The following is a 15,218-nucleotide window of genomic DNA, read 5'->3' as shown; positions in this document are numbered from 1 at the left end:
ACACAGGTTTGTTGAAAATAAACTATTTGTAGATGTTGCCTGTCTTTGGACTGGTAAAGGTTTATATGCATCTCCATTTCAAATCCTTCAGACTGTCTTCTAACTTCTATGGAAACAAAATGTCTGCCATGGCTCTCTTGCACACTCTTGATCCTTTCATTTTTTTATAGAACGCGGATACTTGAATGACCTTTTCATGCATCAACCTACTTTATTAAGATACATTCTGTGGTGGGTTTGATGGTGTTGGGTTGACAATAAGTCACTATGCTGTAAATGTCCTGCAAACCCTTTGTCTTGAGTTAGATTTGCTCTCAGTTGAAAAATAAGAAAGCTTGACCCACTTTCCTTCATTCCTTTATCTAAAGTGTCATTAGAACATAATGCAGAAAATAATCCAGCATCGCATGCCTGTTAAAACAAATGTAATGACACATAATTCTATATCAATTGGTTGATTTAAACCTTAACCATGACATAGCTGTTTCAAATTAGCTCGTTTTAGAGATATGAGATACTATAAGCCTATTAGAAAAGCTTCTGAAGGCTCTCACTGCAGCTAAGAATTCACTCTAGCCATTTGCCATAAGTAAATATAAGTGCATATATTTCATGTTGAGTGGAATCGGCCGCCTGAAGGTGACTGTTTGTATTACCGTTTAACTATTGAGATGGTCCCCAGAAATGTTGTTCTATAGATCTTTTCTTCTGTCCTCTTTTTGCTCAGAATATTGTTGGGCCTCTGGTTGCTGTTTTGCTAGAAATGTGCCTGCACTGCATAGCGAAAGAGGTGTGCTGTCAGTTGTCAGTGCACCGAGGTGTGTCTGTGTGTGCGCATGCTTGTGTATGTTTGTGCAATGAGAGACACAAAGAATGCCAGACGGAAAGATATGCAGCCAAACAGACATATACGTCATTGAGGTGGCTACATTTCTGCCATGTGTTTCTGTTTTCTTGTTTTTCACTGCACCGTTAGTGTGTGTGTGTGTGTTTGTTGATGGGTATTTGAGAGTCTTAATTAGCACCAGACATGATTTGGAATGGCAGCGCGGCATGAATAGCAAGAGGAATAAAACAAATGGGAGGAAGAGATCAGTTTGAGAGCAATATTGATGGGAGGGAGAGCACAGACAAGCGGCTTAGGGAAGGGTGAGAAAACATGGAGTTTTCGGTTGAGGATTGTGAAGGATGTGCCACTTAGAGAAAGTAGGGATTCTTTGTGCTCTTTTGTTGCTGAAATAATCCATAATTGTCCAATTAACCAAACTGAGAGTCCAAAGCAGAGAGAGAGAGCACATTATGAAAACACTGAGAGACGGTTGTGAGCACTTATATTTAGCATTATATGTACGTGTGCAAGTGTGTAGCTGGTGTGTGATATGCTTTCCCTGTTTGGGAAACAGGGAATTATCTCCAGTGTGCTGAAAAAGCCAATCTGTCTCTGACTAAGGTGCTGAAGTTGCAGTATACTGCAGGTGCTGCATACAGAAAAGCACGTTCCACTTTTTGTGCATGCGTGTATGTTTGTGTTGGGAAATGTGGGGAAGGCCTGTGTGTGTGTGTGTGTGTGTGTGTGTGTGTGTGTGTGTGTGTGTGTGTGTGTGTGTGTGTGTGTGTGTGTGTGTGTGTGTGTGTGTGTGTGTGTTGGTGTGTGTGTTTGTAAGAGCTTATTTCAGTTGTGTGTGATTATGCTGATGGCTCAACTAACTTTTGGTTTTCTTTGCAGTGTCTAAAAGTGCTGTGTATATCTTGTGCAAAGACAGGAGAGTGCAGTTTTTGCCGTTAAATGCAGGCACTACATTTGCTACTGGTGCTGTGACGAATACTGCATCCATCTGACGACTTGGACTGCGTCAATTGGGTTAATCCTCAGAGGGCCGACTGTCATTTGACGGATTTGCCACACTTAAGCCTAGGTGTTGCTAAAATTATGCTGCAATCAATTAAAAAGCAGGCACAGATGGTACATTATAGCCTACAAATACAGAGAAATCCAAGAAGGGAAGAGAACCGCGCCAACTGGTGCACTTTTGTTCGTCCTGAGATCATGAAAAAGCCTTCAACACATCACTCAACAGTGCTGCAGTGCAGGAGCTCGACTGACCCAGTATGTTGGAAGAGAAAGGTGGAGGCAGGGTAGAAATAGAGAGAAAAGGGGGGTGCAGAGGGAGAGCTAGAGGGAGAGCTAGAGTTAGTGCGAAAGTGAGAAAGGGTGGTTCTCAACCCTCTGCTACTTCTGCTGCCGTCTGCGCTGCAAAGCTCTGCAATAGTATTGTTTGCCTTGTGAATTCCGGGTCCCTGGAGATTGTGGCCCTCTCTCTCCTGTCTAAAAAGATACTGCAAGTTTGGGGGAAAAGTTGCAGTTACTGTATTTGTGCTGCTCAGCAGTGCCCTACAGTCATTGCTCTTGTATATAACAAAGATTAGCAATTTGTGTCATTATCATTCATTTCAGGGGAAGGGGAGCAGGAGAGGCATAATTTCATAAAATAAAATGTGGAGCATTGTGTCCCCGGCTGACGTTCTGAATAGACCGTCTTTGTTCCGCAGTGTGGGCCCTAGTTTGTGCTTTAGGATGGCCAGTAGTGAATTTGATCTTTATCTTATTTGTCCCCCTACTTATCATTATGTTCCGTCTTCTGTTTCTTTAGGACTGCATTCAAACAGCAATGAGCTTTGCCACTGATTATATTTTGTTCATGTAACCATTATTTCATTAAATGAGGTGACATTTGCACAAAGTCAATCATCTGTATCCTCCCCTGAATCCTAGTCTCATGGTTTTTTTTTTTTAACCTTCACATTTGTTTGTCTTTTTCCATCCATTGTTCTGCCCTGATCTCCATCGGTGCATCTTCCCATCCCTGTATCTCTTATTAGGTACACAGACAAACAGCCAACTGTTTACCTGCCCGCTTTGCAGCTAGTCAGTGCATTGTGCTCTGCTGGGTAATATTCCACTGACACCCGTTTAGTTCAGTCATGTACTCTGTGCTTTTACTTTAGCTGACATGGTACAATTGCTTTTGCAGCTAGTCTCAAGGAAGGCGACTGTATGTATGTATATATGTATGTATGTATGCATGTATGTGTTTGTGTGTCAAGCCGTGTGGTTGCGTTACCCAGGTGCATTGCTTTTTAGAGTGCGCTCCATCACATCTTTAAGTGACCAGAGAGAATGAGCGAAAATGGTTGTAATAACAGTCTAATAACTGAGTAAGAGAATAAACCAGCTTTCTGTTTGTTTTTCGTTTACAAGGTAATGAGTCTCTGCTGTTAAAAAGGCACCAATTTATTGTATTAGTGGCAACAACGTTGAGAGACAAAGAAGTACCGTTTTAAAGATAGGCATATTGACTGCTTAGACTGATTGCTTCACAGTTTGAAGACGGGCTTAAACATCTAAACTTCTTTTGAGCATTTCTTTTTCAAAACATTTCTTTTTTTTTGTTTAACAAAACACTCTCTTTAGGCATTTGAAATTCAACTATCCACCAGAGTGGTATAAGAGATTTAGAGAAAATTAAGCTCAAGATAAAAGAGAGCAATGTCTTTTTTTGTGCCTGTGTGTAGCGGTTTGACTTTCAGCTGCTCTACTTGGATTGTAAATGGTTTACTTGGCGAAGGCCAGCTGCTGGTGGCTGCTGGAGCTAATGTGCCTGCTTGTTTAAAGTATATAATGCTTCTTACGTAAAAACAGCTTTCAGCGGGTTCAGCGTTGATGCAGATTTAGCAACGTTTGGTATTCAGAGATTTAGTGAAAGCAAGATCCAGCTTTCCATTTAGATAGTAAAGCATGTTCAATTTATGCCAGCCCATAATGGCCTAGAAGGACTGCTGTGCCAGCATACTCTCAACAAATTTGAGTGATGTTGGAATTGTGAATGTAGAGGTAAGAAAAAAATAAGGTGGAAGGCAGAGGTGATAATTGAAGAAAAGACAATAAAGAAAGTGAGGAGAGGAAAAGTTAGTATGAAGGGAGAGGGCTGGGTTTCTCTCATTCTTTAGTTTGTGTTTTCAGGTGAAACAACTCAAACCAATGCTTCAAAAATGCAGCACAGACTACAGCAAAGTGTATTTGCATGTGAAATAAATGATTCATGTTTTAGCAGGGTCAACATGATACAAAGCTGAATTCATTAGGTCAAGTGAGGTGTCACGTCAAATTGAACCTTGAGCTATAGAAAGCTTTTTACACATGGTTAAGCATATGAATAAAATATATGGCATTTGCTTACACTCACACCCAAACACGTCTCATTCACAGAAAAAAAAACAGCAGGGTTTTAGACCGAGTAGGGCTGACATACATTTTTTTTTTGCAATTGTATTTGTATTACTAACAGTGGGTATCAGCACTCTTTATGTGTGTGTGTGTGATTGTGTTTGTTGCTGGCTCTAGCTGTTCGATCAGCTTGATGACTTCCATTAGCCCAAGGCTAAGGTGGTGGTGGCACAAAGCGAGGTCAGGTTAAGCAGGAGGAAGCAACTGAGGAGACAGGGAGGAGTGATTAAAGGACATACGGTAAAAGACAGAGAGGACGGAGGTGCAATTAATAGGGCCGCATTGGCAAGATAACATTACTGACTATACTGACAAAACAATTGCTTTGATTTCAATTGACAGACATTCTTCAAGTTTTATTTTCCTCATTTATGTATTTTTCAGTAAAGCTTTATTTTGTTTTCGACCCAGTTTTAGTTCAGAGGTAATTTTGTCCTTGGTCCCTTCATGCTTAAAGGCCTAGACCTTATTCTGTTGTTGTTTAAAACTCTGTCGCGACTGGTATTGATGTCACATTGAGTGAGTCTGAGTGTGTGTGTGTGTGTGTGTGTGTGTGTGTGTGTGTGTGTGTGTGTGTGTGTGTGTGTGTGTGTGTGTGTGTGTGTCATCATAGCAAAATGTGATACTGGAGATTAGTATAGCAGGAACGACAACCGAGGCAGCCTCGAGTACTTTGCCAGGTATCAGGCCCTGGACAGATTTTGAAAATGCAATCGTGTAAGATGCAGTCACAAACATTTACTGGATAGTAGTTGAAATCTAAATGTAGGCCAGGTTCGAAGGTGTGCATGTTCTGTGCAAGGTTGCAGGAAGTAGAGGGGTAGGAAGTGTGTCCAATGTGGCATCGCAGCTTGTGTGATCCCATCAAAAGATGGTCTCCTGTTTCTTTGAAACTTCTGAAAATGTAGATATACTTCTACAGCAAGCCTGGTTTTAGATGGTGTTTAAAAAGATAGCCGAGAACATGGTTGTGTTTTCATTTGTGGTAGTTGGACCTTGAAACTGTGCAAGATTCGGGATTGGGAGCATTTCCATTGCCTCTCACCAGCTCTCAGCATAGCAACAACAAGCTAACGGCTCATAGCTAACGCTGCTAATGTCGCAAGAGTGACTTCATTCTCTGCTCAGGTAGACATTACTCAACTGTGTCTTTACATGGCCAATAGTTGGTTGATGCTTAATAAAGCTCATCATGTTGAATACAGCTACTTTAATAAACACATTGTGTGTGTGTGTGTGTGTGTGTGTGTGTGTGTGTGTGTGTGTGTGTGTGTGTGTGTGTGTGTGTGTGTGTGTGTGTGTGTGTGTGTAAGCAGTCATTGCCTTTCAGCCTAACGAGACAAACCAGCGGCGGTATGTCCTCGCCCACTGACACTGACCGGATGTTATTTCTGCTTGGTTAGCAAGTGTAATGACGCATTATTGCAGCTCTACATTGCATGTGTGTATGGCCGTGACTGTGTTTATGCGTGCGTGTGTGCGTGTGTGTGTGTTTGTTAAGCGTGAGTAATGATGTGGATCCGTCGCGTGCCGGTGAGAGCGCTCTGTAACTACTACTACTACAGCAGAGAGGGGCAAAGATTTACGGAGAGATTTGCCTAATGAGCAGGGATCACTTGCATTGTTAGCGTTAGTACCGAACGATACACGGGCCTGCTTAATTAAGGCCTGACTTGCTTTTAGAGGATCAGCACTCAACCACACAGACACACACACACACACACACACACACACACACGCACTTCTATAGTGTAGGTAATGAGTATCTTAACAGTCCAACAAATCCACAGCTACCCGATCCTTTTCAGAGCCAAACATTTACGAAAAAAGGAATTACTTTAAAATGTACTTTGAACGGGTAGATCATAGAGGAAACTAGTACTACTTTAACTGGTCATGTGGATGTTATGATGATCAAGTGGTGTTAAGACTATGATGTGTATACACAAAGGACTGCATACAGATTATATAATTGATAATAGATAAGACCATGACTGTCGCAATGTAATCTGCAAATCCCTGGCCCTTAGAACACACGCATCCTGTTTGGCTCTGCCTGCAAGTGTGAACGTAGGAAGAGCATGTGTTTCTTCTAGCCACAGCTAATCGATTGTATAATTTCTGTGGTTGTGTTAAATAACGGTCTCACCAACAGGGGGAAATTGACGTTAAGCGCCTGTTTTTTTGTGTTATTTAAAAGAAATGTTTTAGTGGCGTCTGTTGGTCCACTAGCTACGGCTGTGTGTGTGTGTGTGTGTGTGTGTGTGTTTGTTTCTCGGAACAATGTCTAGAGAGTATGTGGGTTGTGGAGTGAATCCATAATGCAGCCCTATAATTCAGGCAGAATGCTGATTCACGGCCAAAAGGCATGGACAAAAGCAGCAGGTTTTGCTTAAGCACGCTGCATGGGTGTATTCTCGTTTTGCAAAATATGTGTCTCACACGTCTGTTTTGCTTGAAAGTGTATATTGCATTTTTTTGAAGATACTTCTGGCAGTGTTTATTCCCGCGTTTTCCCTGAGGGTGTATGTGAGTATTTGTATATAGACAGGAATGCATGCATGCAAGAGTGTGTGTGCGCACACCTCAGGCGAGCGAGGGCAACACCAGGAAGATCTCAGCTGTGTTTGAGCGAAGCTGATAACCCTTAAAGAAACTCAACTAGACAAGGAAGAACAGAGACCCCTGCAGTGTGTGTGTGTGTGTGTGTGTGTGTGTGTGTGTGTGTGTGTGTGTGTGTGTGTGTGTGTGTGTGTGTGTGTGTGTGTGTGTGTGTGTGTGTGTGTGTGTGTGTGTGTGTGATGAGTAAAAAAGAGAAAGTGCAAGGAAGGGAGAGCGAGTTGGATAGTGACATAGAAAACCAGGGAGGGAGGGGGGGGGGGGAAGCCCCCACCCACTTCACCCGTAAGCTGCTGTCACTCTTCTCTCCCCTATCTCCTCTTCCACCCTGGTCTTTGCTTTTCTCTCCTCTCTCTCTCTCTCTCTCTCTCTCCATCTTGCCCGGAGAGGAGAGGGCAGAGTTTGATAAGAAACCAAAAGGGGGGGGGGGGGGGGAACGACTGATGAGATGGAGAGGTGAAGAGAAGAGAGGATGGGAGATAAACAGTGAGGACACTGCAGACAAGTGAAATTACAGACACCTAGAGAGAAGACTAGAACATGAATGAGGAGAGGAGACGGTGAGGGAAAAAGGGTAGGACCTATTTTTAAATAAATTTATGAGCATGCTTAAGTGCCTCGACTGAGTAATTTTCCGGGTCCCATGAATAATGCGGTTTTCCGAGAATGACTGAGCGGTGAAGGGGAGAGCGGAGCAGGTGATGGACAGGCGGGCGAGGAGGATGGACTGTAAAATGTAAAGCTGTAACACTGTACCTTCCATCAACAGCGAGTGCAGGCAGCAATTTGGACTGGCACTCAAGGCAAAAGCCGGGGGTGATTTATCATAATTCTTTACTGGTCATTACACCAAATTATTTTGTATGAAAAAAAAAAAAATATATATGTCAAAGAGGATTTCCGCTGAGAGATGGCTGCTTCATTTACTTGCTGCACTTGCATCGGTTCTCCAAGTGCCAGAAGAGATGGTGGAAGATGAGTAGTCCGGGAGAAGGGAGGAGAAGGACGATTAATTGTGAGAGAAAAGTGAGAGCGATGCATGTGTAGCACGAGGAACTCTTTCAGTCCCTCAATGGTTTCAGAGGCAAAAACCATTCCCAACCTACAGCCAAAACTATATTTTGTTGCATCGGAGGTGGTGTCCATCTTTCTGACCAGAGTCTCTTATTCACCCACTTCTTTCTCTCCTTCTCCTCACATCCTTATCCCCCCACCTCCACGTCTTGGAGCAGCAGCAGCATCATCAGCAGCAGCAGCAGCAGCAGCTGATGGATCGTTCAAGTCGGAAAGGGTTGACAGGCAGCTTGATGTAAGAGACAGCGAGACTTAAAGACGCAGAGTTCACACGTGTGTGTGTGTGTGTGAAAGAAAAAATAATTGAAAGAAAGAGAGGAAGAGAGTAAGGTGGCTACCCTCGTCCTCACTTCCGTCCCCTCTAGTTGCCCCCATCCTTTGAACCTCTTCATTCATCTGCTGATACTTTGACCGCGTCCATTTTTCCTCCATCCTTTTTCCCCTCGTTCTGTATCATGTCAGGGTTTCCACAGAGGTGTTTAGGAGCAGCAGTAGCCTACAGGCTGGAGGAGCAGGCCTGTGACCAGGAGATTGCTGATACAAATCTCTGGCCAGGGCAGGAAAAACATGGGTAGGGAATGTGAATGAGAAACATACTACACACGGGTTACACATTTAAAGGAAAAAGGTTGATGTTTCGGGAAATACACCTATCCGCTCTCTCGCTCAGAGATGAGATTAATACCACTCTCATTTTTGCATACTTTAAATCAGTTAGCAAAGCACAAAGACTCAGTTAGCAAAGCACAAAGACTAGCAAAGCACAAAGGGAAATGTAAAAGGAAAAAATATACCTATCATCCTTTCTGAAGCTCACAAATCAATATGTGAAGTGATTTTTTTTGTACAGGGGGTTACATGCTGGAATATTTCTGGCCAGGTGCAATGACAAGGGGAGCGTAACAATGTTCCCCATGTTCATATGTAATTACCTCTTGATATGACACATTGACAAGACCTCATGTTTTATGTTCTCAGCTATGCGTGTTTCTCTCGGTCAAATGTTGAAATCACCCTCCTACAGCGAGTAGCCTACAAATGTTATACTCTTTGAAACCTGCACTCTCAAAATTTGCAGACATTGATATCTCATCTAAGGGTGTCACGATTTCAAAAACAGCTCGAACAGTACTTTCAAAATTTCATCCATCGAGGCCAAAAGCAAGATCTTTTGATTTTTTTCCTCTCCAACTCGACCCTCCACAGCTTCAAAGTCGTCACGGCGTAGATTACCAGTAGCCTGCAGCGGCACATCCAGACAACTTGGCCACAGCCGGAGTCGAGATGACGCAGAAACAATCTTCCAGCTTCGCTGACGTCACCAGTGTGGCATCATTCTGACTTCCCCGTTGAGTTTGAAGTCTGTGTACGTTTTTTTTTTAAGTGCAGCAACAACTGAATCTAAGAGGGAGGATAATTGATTTCCTGTATCTTTAACTTAAAGTGGCCCATTATGCTTTTCCACTTTTCCCCTCTTCTTTAGTGTGTTATGTATATTTTTATGGAGGGAGGAGCAGGCGATACAACAGGGAATTTCAGAGAGAGGGTGAGAAGAGGTGCTGCAGGACAGCCAGGATGAGAAAAACAAGGCGGATTATGAGCATTTACGCATGTAAACATGTTGTAACTGTAACTTGAGATAAAAAATATGCACCCAGAAAATAGCATAATAGGGCGTGTTACATTGAATATATCTAGCATTTCAAGTTTTTATCTTGAGTTTGCCCTACCGTATCTCAGCCCTTCACACAAGAGGGCAATCGTCCCGAGTGTTTACATCTTGATGGAGCGGAGAGGGCAGAAGTCCCAGGACAAACAAATAAATATAGTTTTATTTTCAGCATTTGGGACCCTTAACTGGGTGAATAAACTCTCAAGCATGCATGAGTAAACAGAAGCCAGGGTCTTTAAGAGGTTGGAGAGGACTGACATTGAGGTTGTTGCCAAAAGCTGTAGGCTATCTATGGCAGAAAGAGGGAAAGTACAAACCATGCAACAGTGGGTCACAGAGAAAAAAAACACATTTGCTTTGTATCTGTTATTTCTAGATTTAAAAAAAAAAAGAAAATGTAAAAGCATAGAGTCACATTCACATTCAGAGCTCAAACAGCCTTGAATCAGAATCAAAATCAGTTCAGTGTGCTTTAACCTCATCATTGCACAACATTTAAAAGCCAAGACATGAAACATATGAAAGATCTAAATGGTTTTATCTTGGTTGTGTGGATCAGTGGATCTGATCTAGGAACTTGCAGGGTTTATGTGTGGAGGTATTAAGTCCAAACTGTAAAGGGACCACCTGAGAGTCACTCAGTCATGAAACTCGCAGACCTTGGTGATTGGAAATGGCGGTTTCTCAGGTTTCTGCAAAGTAGTGATTTGGGACCACAGTTTGTGATTTTCTGTTTATTACTTGTCAGTATGACAGCACCTCAGCTGGCTAAATTCCTGCCAGTGTTCAGAGGCTTTTTATTCCCTCCAAACGTTTCACCTTTCCTTATTATCTTGCAAGTTTCCAATTAATATTAAGTTCTTACACTGCTAAAGTGGTTTTAAGTCATTGCATTTTTTTAAACATAATTTCCTCTCGTTGTCAAGTTTCATCTCTGGCCTCCTCCATTCATGTTTTGCCAATTTAATTAAAATAAAAATTTCCCTTCTTCTCCTTCTAAAAAAGGATAATTTGATGACATCATTTTATGACAGTTGGTTTGCTAACAAAAAAGTCACTGTTTATAAGAGAAAGATGAAACATGTTCTCAATGCTTTTTCATTGCTGTGTGTGTGTGTGTGTGTGTGTGTGTGTGTGTGTGTGTGTGTGTGTGTGTGTGTGTGTGTGTGTGTGTGTGTGTGTGTGTGTGTGTTCTTGCATGTTGTGGGTCACAGATTAGATTGGTCTGGTGGGACGTGATTGAACCACTCCTCTGGATTGAAGCAGACATCAGTAAAGCCTGACATAGCAAAGGACTACTGCTGAGCTCGCACTGCTTTATTTATCACCCCGAAGTGAGTAAGCTTGTGTGTATTCGTGTGTTCACATATTTGGGGCTCTCACAAGCGTGTCTGCATTTCACCCTGTGTGTGTGTGTGTGTGTGTGTGTGTGTGTGTGTGTGTGTGTGTGTGTGTGTGTGTGTGTGTGTGTGTGTGTGTGTGTGTGTGTGTGTGTGTGTGTGTGTGCGCATGTGTGTGTGTACCTGCTTGTGAATCAAAGAAAGTAAGAGAGGGGGAGAAAGTTTGCGTGTCCACACACATGCACATGTCGGTTTCAGAATCTGGAATCGGTCCAAGTTCTGCGTTTTCCACCTTCTCTATTTATATACATGATATTTATACCGCAAGGACAGCGATGGAGTAAGGAATGGAATTTCGATGAAGCATGTGTGTTTATTTGCCTTTTTGTGTGTGTGTGTGTGTGTGTGTGTGTGTGTGTGTGTGTGTGTGTGTGTGTGTGTGTGTGTCTATGTATTTACAACACAAGGACAGTGATGCAGAGAAGAGCTGCATACTGATTAAGTGAAGTTGAAGAGAGAGCCTCTGTGTTGGCAAGCAGAGCCACACAGCAACAACAAGTCATTCACCTAATTTAGGACACACACACACACACACACACACACACACACACACACACACACACACACACTGACACACAGACATGTTCTGATAACTCTGCATGCAGAAGCTGCGCCACAAGATGTTTTGATAGGAACATTTTTGTCCTCAGCTGCCGTGCTCTATGCTGTTTAACTTTCACCGGCGACTAATAGGTTTTTCTAATTATCGTGATATAGAAATAAAGATATGCCATAACTCTTCATGGCCTCTGATTCAGCAGAGAGGTCATTAGGGATGGAGGGAGGAGGGAAAAAGAAAAGAGCAGAATGCAGGGAGGATAATGGATAGAGGGAGCGGAGGGAGACAGAGTGAGAGTGAGGACAGTAAAGATCAATACAGTCTGTACTTTGAGAGCTAAGAATCTGCATATCATGGAACAGGGCGAGGGAGGAGAGTAGGTGTAGACAAACAGAGTACACACAGCAACTTTTCATGATGTGTGTCTTTGTGTTCGGGAGGGGAAGAGACATGGGAGCAGGTGAGAGCAGAAGGGGGATGACAAAAGTTGTGGGGAACCCGTTAAGTCATTCTAAGTGATAGGGAGAAGTATGCAATAATAACGTTTCTGAAGGAAAGATAATGGAACAATGAAGCCGAGAGAGAGAGAGAAAGAGAGTCACGCTGCTGGAGGAGTGAGAGTGACAGACCGAGAGGGGATTTGCAGTCTTTCTCCAAGATAAGCACACTGTTGTCTTTCTATCCTGCTAACCCTCACAGTCAAAGTGGCACCATGAGCAAGTGCAAACACACACACACACACACACATGCACACACACACACATAAACACATGCACGCACGCACACATAAACACACGCACGCACAAAGGCACACACAAACACACACATAACCAACACTATTCCATTGCAGCAAGCTCTTGGCACCTGACAAAAGATCACCCGCGCAGAGTTGCCATGGCAACGGGGAAATTCGTTGTTGCTAACCCATACAGCCTGACTCCCAGAATGATGAGGAAGGGGGGGGGGGGGGAGAGAAAGAGATAAAACAGCTAATTGAACTTTAAAATGAGGATGTTAATTAATCTCATGGTACAAAAATTTCATATTTATTTCTCGAGTGGTTTTTAATTCATGTTTGACCCACATGTTGATATTTTGCAACATCAATATACGCTGCAGAATGTTTGCTGTTAAGTCAGAACCATTTCGGATTGATTGGACTCGATTGCCGTGCAGTGGAATCGGAGATAATACCATACCATCGCAATCCATCCACCAGAATTTAAATAATCAGTTACATGTTTGAGCGCGTTTAATAGTATCATTGCAATACTAATACTGTAATACCGTAAATAGATATATGCAAGATGATTCTTTTGAAGTCAGGTTATCTTATTAGTAGTTATAAAATAGGACCATGACTTCTAGACATCCCTGTTTCATTAAGTTAGAGTTGATGAATAATCTAAAACATCAATGTCATCTTCACGATTTCAAAGAAGGTTTAGATCGTCTGGGAAAACCTTCAACAGATACAACTCCTATAAAAACACACATAAAACAAGAAAGATTCTGTCTCAGAAACTTTGTCTCAGAAGTTTTTCTTTTTTTCTTTTATCTTTTTTGTCTTTGAGTTTGCTTGATAGGCAGAGTCCTGATGAGTGACTACAGTTGCTGTGAACAATCTACCGGGATGCCCCTGCAATGAAATGAAGCAATGCAACAAAAATGTCAACTACTGCAATATCACACACACACACACACACACACACACACACACACACACACACACACACACACACACACACACACACACACACACACACACACACGGTATTGCATGCATAAATCTCCATGTGCAAGAAACCTACATGCGAGAAGACTAAATGTGATGTTACAGATAAAGGGCTGCAGAACCATCACCAAAGGAAGGTTCTCTTTCCAGGACGTCTGGAGGAGAGGATGAGCTGCACAACAGCACCTCTTGAGGTAACACTTCAGCAGGGCAGATGTTTGCCAGTGCAGGAGCTGCACCCAGGTTCAAACCGCTGACTGTCAGCCGGTCACACAGCTAAAAGCATGTTCATCAATCATTACGCATAAAAAGAAGCCTTGTCCATTAGTGCCCATTATATGGCTAATGTTGTCTTCCATACCTCCGCCAACAAAAGTCAGTTTCCTTTTACAAAAAAAAAAGCTCAGTATCTCTCATTACTCCACATGAAGAAGATTGTTGTAGAGTTGATCAGGTTTCTTGTAGTCATCGTTCTGGGTGATTGCAATGTGGGACATGTTGCCATGGGGATATAGATGAAGAAGAAAAAGTGCATTTGCTAAGGATGAAACAATCGTCTATGAATGACTTTGACTTTTGTTTGTGCCGTGTTTATCCTTCAATGGCATGGCTATTATGCCATCGTCGGCACATTCATTTTAAGATAATTAACTGTCAGATTATATTAACTTTTGAATCGGCGATATGCAATCTGAAAGAAATGGCTAAAGTTGGAAGTAGTCCAAAAACAAAAAATATTTTATGTGCACATGCACAGAGAGAGAGAGAGAAAAGCACGCTCTCTTCCTCTGCTCGGCACACAGATATGAAATAATGAAATATTGATACTCCACAGACCGTGATCAGCTCAGCAGCAGCAGTACATTTGAGCCCTGAACACATGAGAGGAGAGCGAGAAGTTTTCTGTCATTTTTTTTTTCTTGTTTGCTCCTCAGCAGATTCCTGTGCGATACTCTCATTACAACTCCCCCGGTTCACCAGGTCACTGCCAAGTTTCGCAACACAGCTGATGTAAGACCGTGAGAAGGCTACATTAGAAATGTTCACACCTTGACCTTCTTTCCAAAGATAGTAGCGACTGGTGAGCTTTGCACAGAACGTGAATAACAACACGCACAAATAAATAGTGGTTAATCATTACATCGGCTGCAGCACACAGCGCACTTAAAAGCAACTAGGAAAACTTAAAACTGACAGTTAACTTACTCATTAGTCAGAGTGGGTCAGTGTGTGCACGTGCTCATGGGACTGTGTGTGTGTGTGTGAGTCTATATAGTCAAAACATGCAGAGAGTAGCAGCAGGGATAGATGACATTTCCCTTAGAAAGGATGCAGAATAAGTTGTGTGTGTGTGTGTGTGTGTGTGTATGTGTACAAAGTTGTGCATATGCACTCCCCTCTTCATTCAATATGCTATTTCTCCCCCATAGGGGTCCAACATCTGTGCCATGCTTATGGGGAATACTGCATAATGGGAACACTTAGATGGGCCACCTGCATATTATGGCTTGTGCAGTCATTGGTGATGTAACAGTTACAAACACACACACACACAGCGAACAACTGCAACAACCCGGCCCAATTGCTCGATGAATTTGTCTCCTAGGAGGTTGAATGGCCATATCAACACGGACAGTTCATTGTTATGTAGCCATTTCCTAGGCTTGATTTTTGTGAGGCCCGAGGCAAAAATAATCATTTTTCCACCACTAAACTTTATTCTGTGGCGGCAGTTTAATATGCCAGGAAGGGGTTATCCCTGTGCCCATCACAAGCAATGTTACAACATGTGGGTGATGCGGTCGGAGACCAAACACACGTTAATGTGAATCAAATGCCAGTAAAAGCACAAATTAGCACTGCTAATTACATCA

The sequence above is a fragment of the Anoplopoma fimbria genome, chromosome 1 (assembly GCF_027596085.1).
Source record: "Anoplopoma fimbria isolate UVic2021 breed Golden Eagle Sablefish chromosome 1, Afim_UVic_2022, whole genome shotgun sequence".
Classification (NCBI taxonomy): domain Eukaryota; kingdom Metazoa; phylum Chordata; class Actinopteri; order Perciformes; family Anoplopomatidae; genus Anoplopoma; species Anoplopoma fimbria.
This window is presented reverse-complemented; position numbering follows the sequence as displayed.